This window comes from Rutidosis leptorrhynchoides, chromosome 8 (genome assembly GCF_046630445.1).
Source record: "Rutidosis leptorrhynchoides isolate AG116_Rl617_1_P2 chromosome 8, CSIRO_AGI_Rlap_v1, whole genome shotgun sequence".
Lineage (NCBI taxonomy): Eukaryota > Viridiplantae > Streptophyta > Magnoliopsida > Asterales > Asteraceae > Rutidosis > Rutidosis leptorrhynchoides.
In genome coordinates this window covers 250,790,289-250,801,605 of record NC_092340.1, presented here as the reverse complement: position 1 = coordinate 250,801,605, position 11,317 = coordinate 250,790,289, and positions in this window count along the sequence as shown.

Genomic DNA, 11,317 nt, shown 5'->3' with positions numbered 1-11,317 from the left:
TTAAATATCAGACGTAGTAATCGAGGCAGATTACCTCATTTAATTAAAGAGGATCCTAATATCCTTGAATACCGAAGAATAAAATCTTATATAGATTACGAAGATTTTCTCTAAATTCCTTGAATTCCGGAAATCAACCCTGACTACGTCAAAAGTTAAATCTCTATCTCAATCTTTTGTGACAACTTCACTCGTACGCTTCACATAATCAAATTGTTTTATCTATATTAATTAATAATGATAAAACTCTATTTATCAGCTCATATTCATCATGAAAACATTTTTATTGTTAGCCATGACGACCTCGATCAAATTTTGGGACGAAATTTCTTTAAAGGGTAGGTACTGTGACGACCCGAAAAATTTCGACTCATTTTAAACCAAACTCTCGATACGATTTAATATTTTTGACACGATAATCAAAGTCTGTTAGGTTGAGTCTCAAAAATTTTGAACTGTTTCATATATTCAATTGACCTTCGACCATTCCCGACGATTCACGAACAATTACTTGTAAATAGATACGTATATATTTAAATATATATAAATAATAATTTGAAATATATTATAATTAACTATGTAAAATAAGACAATATATAATAATTATTATTTAAAACATATATATATATATATATATATATATATATATATATATATATATATATATATATATATATATATATATATATATATATATATATATATATATGTATATATATATAAGGTATATTGAATATATAAATATAATTCCAAATTTATTTAGTAAACGATAGAAGCACTCGTTTATCATTCGATGGTTATTTAAATAAGTTAAGTTCAAACTTAGGTGATTTTAAAATGAACGGTGATCCGAAAATGAGTAATATAAATTTTAGGCTTATTAAAAATGTATTTAGAAACTATTTGTTGAATTTTAAAACTTTTTATATTTTACTTGGGGTTGGAAGTGAATAATTAATGTAATTTTTATTTAATAGTTAGTGATCAAATTTTATACCATAATGACCAAAATAAATAAATATAGCTAATTTAAAAATATGATATTTTTCTGAACACTTTTATCCGCCACTAATTTACAACAGGGTACGATAAAATATTCCTAATTAAACTGTCGGCAGATAAATTAAAACTAAGGCTGCTTAACTGTTTCTCAATTCACACGTTTGTTTATTTTATTAACTTATGAAGCTACATATATTATATATAATTACATTTGCATATTGAAGAATCATACAATTACAATAAACCGGGACCTAGGTGTTTGTTTTCTATCTTCTCCTTATTCAATCATCACTGCACTAAACCACACTTGAATCAATCATAGCACGTTCTTTGAATTTTATGATTCAATTCTTATTATTATATTATTATTATTACATTATTTATTTTAACTTTGGTACTATGCTTGCATCGATCACTTCCACTAGTACACCCTTTCTATTCTTTCTTTTAATTCCACTAATAACCATCTGTTTCTTTCTTTAGATATATATATATATATATATATATATATATATATATATATATATATATATATATATATATATATATATACATACAACTACACTTAGATATATTACATATACATATTCACTTATATGATATAAGAGATATAGATATGTTTAAACATCGATCACCTCTTTGTTCACAATCATCGAACCACCTCTACTCGCTATTGTTTCTGCTTCCATTCAACCACCGAGGCCACCATCGTCAACCTATAACCACCACCATCGAAACAACCATCACCCTATTGATTAACCCACTCTAGCCTCACCATTAACGCCACACCTGCTACTACTCTAGTGCTTCTATTTCTGTCCAAAGTCATCACCCTCAATCACCACCACAATTTCACCTTAAGAACCGCCACCATACTCCACCACTCACCACAACCTCAGGTCACCATCGCCATTTAAATAACCACTAAATATCAACTAATATAAGCTACCATTATGACCATTGTTCCTACTGTAAAACACACAACCACAACCGCTTCTGCTACTGCTAGTTTCTATATCAAACATCACGAAACCACACTACTGCAACCTTCTATTTCGTTATCGTTTTGTCACGCTACTGCTATTCGTTGCTGTGACGATTACAATTTGATAATACAAACCATCAAAACCCAGTGATTGCAGCTGCTTCGATTTTCTGTTCTTTTCCGAGTAAAACAACAAAGATGACAATGTATAGTGAAGAAGATGAATGGGACAGCTGGTGCGTATTTCTTTCTTTTCTTTTTGGGCCGACCATTAATAAAGTGAAAGCTCCACTTGTGCAACTTGGGGATACAGCTACCGCTACACGTTTTAGTTTCACTCTCTCAAACATTTAAATAAACAAATCCCAACTTCTTTTGTGAAATAGCAGGCCATTTGAAACGGCCCATGAAAGGGCCCAATGCCATCATCACACAAAACTAAAACGGACCTGCTACTCGAAGTGTTCCTTGTTTCTGATTTTTATTTTGTGTCGAGCAAGGAACGGGCTGCAAAGTAATGAGATGATGATCGCTATATTGATGATGTACTGGTGATCATATGTTAACGACGAATTGATAATAATAATTATATAGAAGATGATCACGATGGTAAATTAAGTATGATGATGAAGTTAGATTATGAATATGATCTCAGAGGTGATATTAATAATAAAGCAATATTGGTAAATAATATTAGATAATATGATAATGAAGCATTTCGATGATGATGATTTTAAAATGATGCTCGATGATTTTAGTTGTTAATAATGTTGTAAGCGGAGAAGATGAGTTAATGATGATGAAGTGACCGTGCATGATGTATGATGATAAGTCAATGATGATGAAAATCATGATAATCGATTAGGTTAGGATGATGCTGTTGATGATGTTTAATGATGATGATGACGAGTGAAGAAAAAATAATGAAACAGAATAAAAATGGTTAAAAGAAATAAACATGATAATAAAACAGAAATGAACAAGTAGCGATGTGGTTTGGAAGGGAATTGGGTTAGCGGGACGTCGCGGGTTCAAACCCGGATTTGGGCATATTTTTTAAGGGCAACTTCTTGAGGTAGTATTACTATTACCATTATTACTACTATTATTATTATTATTATTATTATTATTATTATTATTATTATTATTATTATTATTATTATTATTATTATTATTATTATTATTATTATTATTATTATTATTATTATTATTATTATTATTATTATTATTATTATTAATATAAGTAGTAATTATCATGTATTATTATTATTAAGATTATAGTTAAATTATTATTACTATTATTATTATTATTATTACGTATTAAGTATTATTATCAAAATTATTATTTTCATTATCATAATTATTAAACCTATCTTTTATTAAAAATTACTGTTATTATTGAAAGTATCATTCCTACTAAAATTATTATTTTGTTATCAATAAAAACTATCATTTTCTTTACTAAAATTTTCATTATTAAGAGTAACATTTTTATTATTATTATTACTACTATCATTATTATTATTATCCTTAACTTAGTATTATTACAATTATTAATTTTTGCAAACAGGAGATAATTATATAAAAATATATTTATGTATACTAATATTACATAATATTATGGTTTAACTAATATAATATTATTTAAATTGGTATAACATTAATTAAATCATATATCAAATAAGCATTATAATATATAATAAGTACAATAAGTATTAATAAAATTATATATAAATATTAATCTTATACATAACTAAATATATATAAAGTTAGTCGATTACCATTATATGTGTTAACATATACATAAATGATATAGGTTCGTGAATCCGAGGTCAACCTTGCATTTGTTCAATGCCATCATATGTATTTTTACTACGAAATACAGTATTGTGGGTTTCATTTGCTCCCTTTTTAAATGCTTATGCAATATATATTTTTGGGACTGAGAATACATGCACTGCTTTTATAAATGTTTTACGAAATAGACACAAGTAATTGAAACTGCATTCTATGGTTGGATTATCGAAATCGGATATGCCCCTTTTTAGTCTGGTAATCTAAGAATTAGGGAACAGACACTCTAATTGATGCGAATCCTAAAGATAGATCTATTGGGACTAACAAACCCCATCCGAGTTACGGATGCTTTAGTACTTCAATTTTATCATGTCCGATGAGATTCCTGGAATGATGGGGATATTCTAGACGCGTTTTGTTAATGTCGATTACCTGGTGTTCACCATATGAATGATTTTTAATTCGTGGGTTACGCGTATTATTTTGTACTCGGGTTACGTGTACAATTAAATATCTGAAAATCTTGTGGTCTATTATTAATTATGGAAATGATTGATTACGATAAACTTATGAACTCACCAACCTTTTGGTTGACACTTTTAAGCATATTTATTCTCAGGTATGAAAGAAATCTTCCGCTGTGCATGTGCTCAATTTAAAGATATTACATGGATTCGTTCATGGCATATTTATGACAGTACCTCGCAATGGGACTAAATGTTGATGTCTTCATCCAGATGGATTAGGACGGGTTGTGACAGTTTTAAATAGGATTATATTGTAAAGTTCATATTTAACACTAAGGGGGAGATTGTTAGGACCCCGAAGTTGTATAGTGTTAATGTGAAATAAGCTTAAATGATGGTTCCTTAGAAGAGGGCTATATAAGGAACCTAAGTAGTCCTAATTAGATAGCCATTGCATTGTAACTGAGTTCTAGAAGCTGTGGAATGTAAATCTTATTGATTCTCTCTCATACCGAGTCTCCTTTACACTTACCGAATCTCATTCTAACTTATCTTTTCTTCTAATCTCAACATGATCTGACCTATCATGTTATCACTATGTTTTTAACTCTAAGATTACTTAGTGATATCTTGCTAGTCATTACATGTATATTACTTGACTACTTGTTATTAGTACATGTGTATTATTTGACTATGTGATAAGTGCTAAATGATATGTAGTTATTTAATATATGTATGTATGAATCATGTCTTGCTATGTGTTACAAGTTAGATTCCACCAACTAGTATTTGGACTACTTCATTATATGCTTGTGTTACTTGGATAATATTTGGAATGTCATAATCTAGTAAACTTAAAAGACAATGAAACATTAACACATATAGGTTTGCTTAAGTCCAAAATTAAGTTATGAATAAGTTTAAACTTGATTAACTGATGTCTTGCAATATGCTTAATTGTTATTACTTGCTTAATTTGTCAAGACATAATTACCACACTTAATTAATCACAAACAAGTTCAAATTTGAATACTAGCATGCTTTGTGATTAAAGTGGGTTTGTGTCATCAATGACATGTTGACCAACCAATAGAGATTTAGAAAATGTGTTAATTACAAATAAAAGATTATGACAAAACTGAGATTACCTCAAATGATTATCATGACTTATATCCAAGAATGTTAAACCTTCCACTTTGAGCATGATAAGTCACTATCAAAGCAATACATCCAAGGTAAATGGACATTTAATGCATATAGTACTTGTATAGGATGTTGGTTATCTTTTTGCATAAGTTTAATGAAGTAAAATGTCCAAGGAGTGATGTCCAAAACTGATTCAAACAGCTATACAACGGATATATATTTTGGACTGAACCGCGTGCGGTCGACCCACGGCTGACGTTTTATCTCTTGCAATAAATAGAAAGACTTGGAGAACTTTGAAGACTTGGACCTCTTGCATGCTACAACTTAAAATCATTAGAGAATCACAAGAACATAACTTTCATACATATGTTTGTGATTAGCAAGATAAGTTTTATAATCTCATAGATTATAAAAGGGGTGTTTGTAAACTTACTTTCAAATTCTAGTCTTCGTAAGTTTGCATAGTGTTGTAATAATCCTTAGAATTGTCTTAGGATTGTCATCACTAGAAAAGGGTAAGTCTTTATACTTTGTAATTAGAAGCATATGCTAGCTTAGCTATCATCTTCCTTAAATGGAACTAGGGAGTTGATTAATCTCATTGGAGATTAATACTTGTCCAAGTTGAAGACAAGTTGATATAAGTTGGAGGTAATCCTTCAAAGGGATAGAAGAACTAGGTTTGTTGTCTAAGGAGAAGTACAAGGTTTGTAAATCGGATCTTCACCGGATTTGGAGAAAGGTGCTTAGTGAAGCAAGAAATCCCGATTAATGAATCGGGGAGTGAATTAAGGTGGATTAGTTAACATCCACCCGAACCACTATAAATCTTTGTGTTTATGCTCATTACTTTACATTCCACACTAATAAAAAGATAAACACACCGCACATTGGGTTGAGTTGATTAAGGTGATCAAGTATTGTTCAAATCTTATTGATCATCGAAAAAGTTTTAAAAATCGTATTAAGTAACTATTCACCCCCTTTAGTTACTTACATTAACATTTTGTTTCAGATTCATCATGTCTGGGACTCCTACTACTGGGCTACCGATTATGGTTTCGGTAGTCGTACTCAGAGAGCTGCTGTTAAGAAGCGCTCTAAAGCGAAGAGGGTGACCAAGTCTAGATCAAAGAAAGCTTCTGAACATAACAACGAACTGCAAGTTGGCAAGAAAAACAACATGCTGGCCAACCTGAACAAGTGTGAGATACTCACTAATTATCACGAGATGATGTATTTCTTGACTCGATCCAGGATCTACAAGGCCATTTCCTTTGATGTGCCTTAATAAGTGTCACGTCAGTGTGAGTTCTGGAAGAATGCCACTCTGTCAAAGACCCAGGAAGGTGATATACGGGGTGATGTTATTGCGAGTGTTGTGCAAGGTAGACTCGTGGTTGTTACTGAGGGTCATGTGAGGAGGCTGTGGGGTTTTGATGATACCACGGATATGAGAAGCATGTTAAATATGGGCTTGGTGAAGGGTTGTCTTCAAAGGTGCAAATTTACTAGTGAGATTACCAAATCTAAGGTGCTGAAGTCGGATTCTGTCCAGTTTTTAAGTACTTGGTACATGTTATTCTCCACTATCTGAGCTCAAAGAGAGAGGGCCATGACGAGCTTAACACTGTCATGCAGTCTCTCATGGTGGCTCTAATTCTGAATCTTCCATTTATTTATTTTTTGGGATGATATTCGATTACTTGGTAGAGAATATGAAGTACAAGTCTGATCCTTCTCTGCTCTATCCTCGATTCCTTCAGCTTATTATAAATTCCCAACACGACGGGATGACCAGGGATCTTGAGGATCTTATCAAGCTCAACATTATGACTGATGAGACTATGAGACGTCTTAAGTTTTACAAGGGAAAGGGCACACCACCAAACCGACCTTTATTCGGTCATCTTATTAAGGCGGATTATGAGGCTTCAGAAAACAAAAAGGTAGAGACACGATGCTAGGGATTTAGGTGAAGAAGATGTTGCACCGGTTCTTACAGATTCTAAAGAAGAAGAAGCTAATCAAGGTACTGGATCACAGTCGGCACATAACGTTGATGATCTTGAGGAGTTGAGTTTGAACGATGATGTAGAGACTAATCAGCACGGTGACATCTTGTTATCATTGAAAAGGAGGTAAGTTGCTAATGCGGAACCTGTCATAGGTCGAATGAAGGGGACACGTTATACAGTTAAGAAGAAGAGTGATGTGTCATATTCTGCTGCTGCTCATAATACTCAATCTTCACAGCCAACACCGTCTGTTCCGCCTACTCAACCACAACAAACACCACAAGTTCCACAAGAATAAGCATCGACATAAGCTCCGGCTGGGAGTTCAACTGCTATATCTATTTCTCAGCCGAGTAATGCTGACTTGATGGACAAGGTGTTAAGCCTGCAGAAAATGGTGTTGTCTTTGGTCAACAAGTGCGATAAGATCAAGTCATCGAATAAAGATAAAAATAAGGTGATTGATGAGTTGCAAGCGAAAGTTAATCATCTGACTTCTAAACTTGATAAGTCAAAGAAGGAGATGGGGGACCATAAGACATTAGCAGAGAAACAAGCTAAGAGAATCCGACGACTGAATCATCGTGAAAGGAGGTTCAAGGAGAAATTGTATGTTGATGAGGAAGACGGCACAATTAGAATGATAAATATGAAAGATGTTCTGATAACGGATAATAGCGAAGTGTCTTTTGATTCTGATTCATCTTCTGATGGTCCTGAAAATGTATAGTGATCAACTCATTGAACTACAATGTCGAAGAGGGAGAGATTGTACTTACTATGAACAACGAAGAGATAGAGAAGATGCTTGGTATAGATGTAAAACATTTAATAGCATGTGAGAGAGCTCCAAACACATCAGGAATACGTATACATAGACATTCAGAGGATGAAATTAATGAGGAGGTAATCATTGAGGATGCGTCGGATGATGAGAGATCGATGAATGAGGATGTTGAGAAGGATTTACCCGAGTTTTCCGACTTGTTTAAGCAGCAAAGCGATGAGGTTTTGAATTAGAAGGTGGACGAAAAGAAAACTGTTGAAGAAGGTGAATTGTCGGGGGTGAACAATGCAGGTGAAAGTATTGATGGTGTTAATAACCAAAGAATCAAGAGAGGATAGAGTATCAGAAGAATACAACTAAGTCCTGGTTTGGCAAATTTCCGCTAGAACCCAAAGTATAAGTTCTTCTATGATCGAACGGGTAAGGTGACAAGGTAAGATTTGGAGTTTAGCGTTTTTCAAGAATTTAGATTGTTTCGGTGTTCGAAGGGAGAACGGTGTTGATTACTTCAAGCATGTTGTTGATTTTAAGACGCTGTCGTACTTTGAAATGATGGAACTGGTCCGTTTACCTCCGCTTTAAAGTGAGACTGATTGTTGGGGTGAGTGGATGCAATACAAAATTATGAAAGAGTTTAAGTACGGATGGTATGTGTTGGCTCCACAGTTTCTGAAGATACCGTATCGAACTGATCATGAAACTGGTAAAAGGGTAAAGATTGTTTGATATAAGCGTGCGAGGATGATGAAATATGCTCCGGTTCGTAAGATGCCACAGAACTTTGGTAAGAAATTCAAGTGGTGGTAGTAAGATGGTCGAACGGAGGATTCATTGATCATTCTGGAGTCTGGAGATGAACTGAGTCAGATAAGGATATTTGATCCAAGGTGGATCAGGAATATGTGTAAAGCGGATATTAAGGTGTTGAGACGACACCTTATTTTTCATGTGCTGCAGAATATGGAGCAGGCAATTTAGTTCAACCGTGTTGTTAGGACGTGCAATGCTATGACTTGAGTACTTAATGTTTTATCTTTAATATTTTGAACTTTTGTGATCTTTGTGGACTTGAATGTTTTTACGATTTCGATGATGGTTGTAATGCACTGATCTGAATGTTTGAACTGTTTGGATCGTATTGAACGTTTGATCTTGTTTGTATAATGAACTAGGTCCTAGGGGGAGTTTGTTGGTGCATAAACGTAACTCCCGAGTTCATTATAGCATATTCGTGTTTATGAGAACTATGTAAGTACTTGGACAATCGGTTGTTGGTTATTAATGTTTAATATGCGTCTACGATTGATTGTATGCGTTTAAGGTTGAAAATGCTTACTGTCTGTGTAACCGCACGGATGCAGGATGTATCCGTACGGATACAAGTGCAACCGGACGGTTGCGTTTAGCAACCACACGGTTACACGTGCAGACCTTATATAATGGGTATTATGGGTTCATTGTTAGGGTTACGAACCTTAACACGTCCCTAGCAGTGATTTCGATTCCCTGAAGGTCTAGCACTCTGGTTTATTGATCTACAACATCTTAAACATGTTTTTAACCATTTAATCATTGTTTTGTTGAGTCGTTTTGATATTGAACCCAATATCGAATTATTCCGCACTCGATATTGAAGATTAGATCGATTAATACCGTTTAATCGTTCCTACATTATGGTTAGGGGTTCGAACTATTTCCACCTTTTTTTCTACCATGTTGTTAATTATCTAAACATTTCACTCTACAACATCATCTTCAAAAGTAAATCAAAGTATCTATGCTTTAGAGACTACGAACAACTTAAAAAGTGGGTCCGGTCCCTTCACATCGTAAACAAGAATGGTTCACGATAAGAAGCACAAACGATCCTTAAGGTTGGTCTCGCGCTCGGGGGACTTGCTTACCTGAGATTTTACCTTTTATGGGGGAGTCAATGTGCTCGTTCATAGGAGGGTTTTCTTGCTTATCCAAAAAAAAGATCCTTAAGGTTGCGAGGCAACAAGTGAACTAGAGTACGTCGCTAATTTGATGGGCGAATACAATGTATATGCACACACGTTTTGTTCCGTGGGTATTTTCCTGTCTAATCTCTTGGAATATAATTTGCGATACCCACGTTTTTCACCCCACGATTATAATATTGTGGGTATATAGCCATATATTACCCACAAATTAACATTAGCTGATTACTTTGTTGATTAAAATTACGCTCAAACTCATCACACATTTCCATAAAATTATTCATGGAACTTTTTACTCGTGTGTACATATATCAACGATTTCCATAAATTTTTTCTTGTTCATGATTATGAATCGTAACATACAATTTCGTATATCTTAAAGAATGTCTAGTGGAAGATCGAGAAAGACATAGAGAGACCGGAAGTATCACTGCCCGTTCATATATCAAGAATTGAAACTTTGGGTGGAAGGTTGAGTAGTTTGTAGGAAAATATGGATTAGTGGGTAAAGAATCTGTCACCGGATTGATAATAGAATCGTGTGAATACTTTCTTAATAGAGTATTTCGACCCATTTTATCATGAGTTACACGAAATCACTATTAAGATAAGACTAGTATGAACACTCTTTCTTGACCAAAAGAATATGTGTTCCTGCAATTCTAGAAAGTAAAATCTGGAAGTTTAGTGTTGAAAGTGTGTTACAAAATGTCCAAAATCTGGAACCCTTTTACAAAGGATGAAGTCCTTTATTTATAGTTGATCAAAAGGTGCAAATGAAAAGTTACAACCTTTCATACATGACCATTATGAAATGGTACATCACTTGGGAACCAACACCACTTTTTGATGTTAAAACATGTGTTTTTAATGTCCAAAACTGTCTCAAAACTGAGCAGGAGACAACAAGCTACGTTTGGAAACAACACAACTTTTGGGTGAAAATTGCACCTGTTCAGGTTTTATGCCTTAAGCCGCGCCGTAGCCAGAGGAGCCGCGACGCGGCCTAACACTGAATCCAATTTCCAAATTTTGCAATTTCTCTCGAAACTCAAAACACGCTTTAGACCGCGGTGCGGTCCAAATAGCCGCGGCGCGGCTTATAACATGATGTTGAAATTTCTTGTTTTGCTATAAGTTTTCCATCCAAG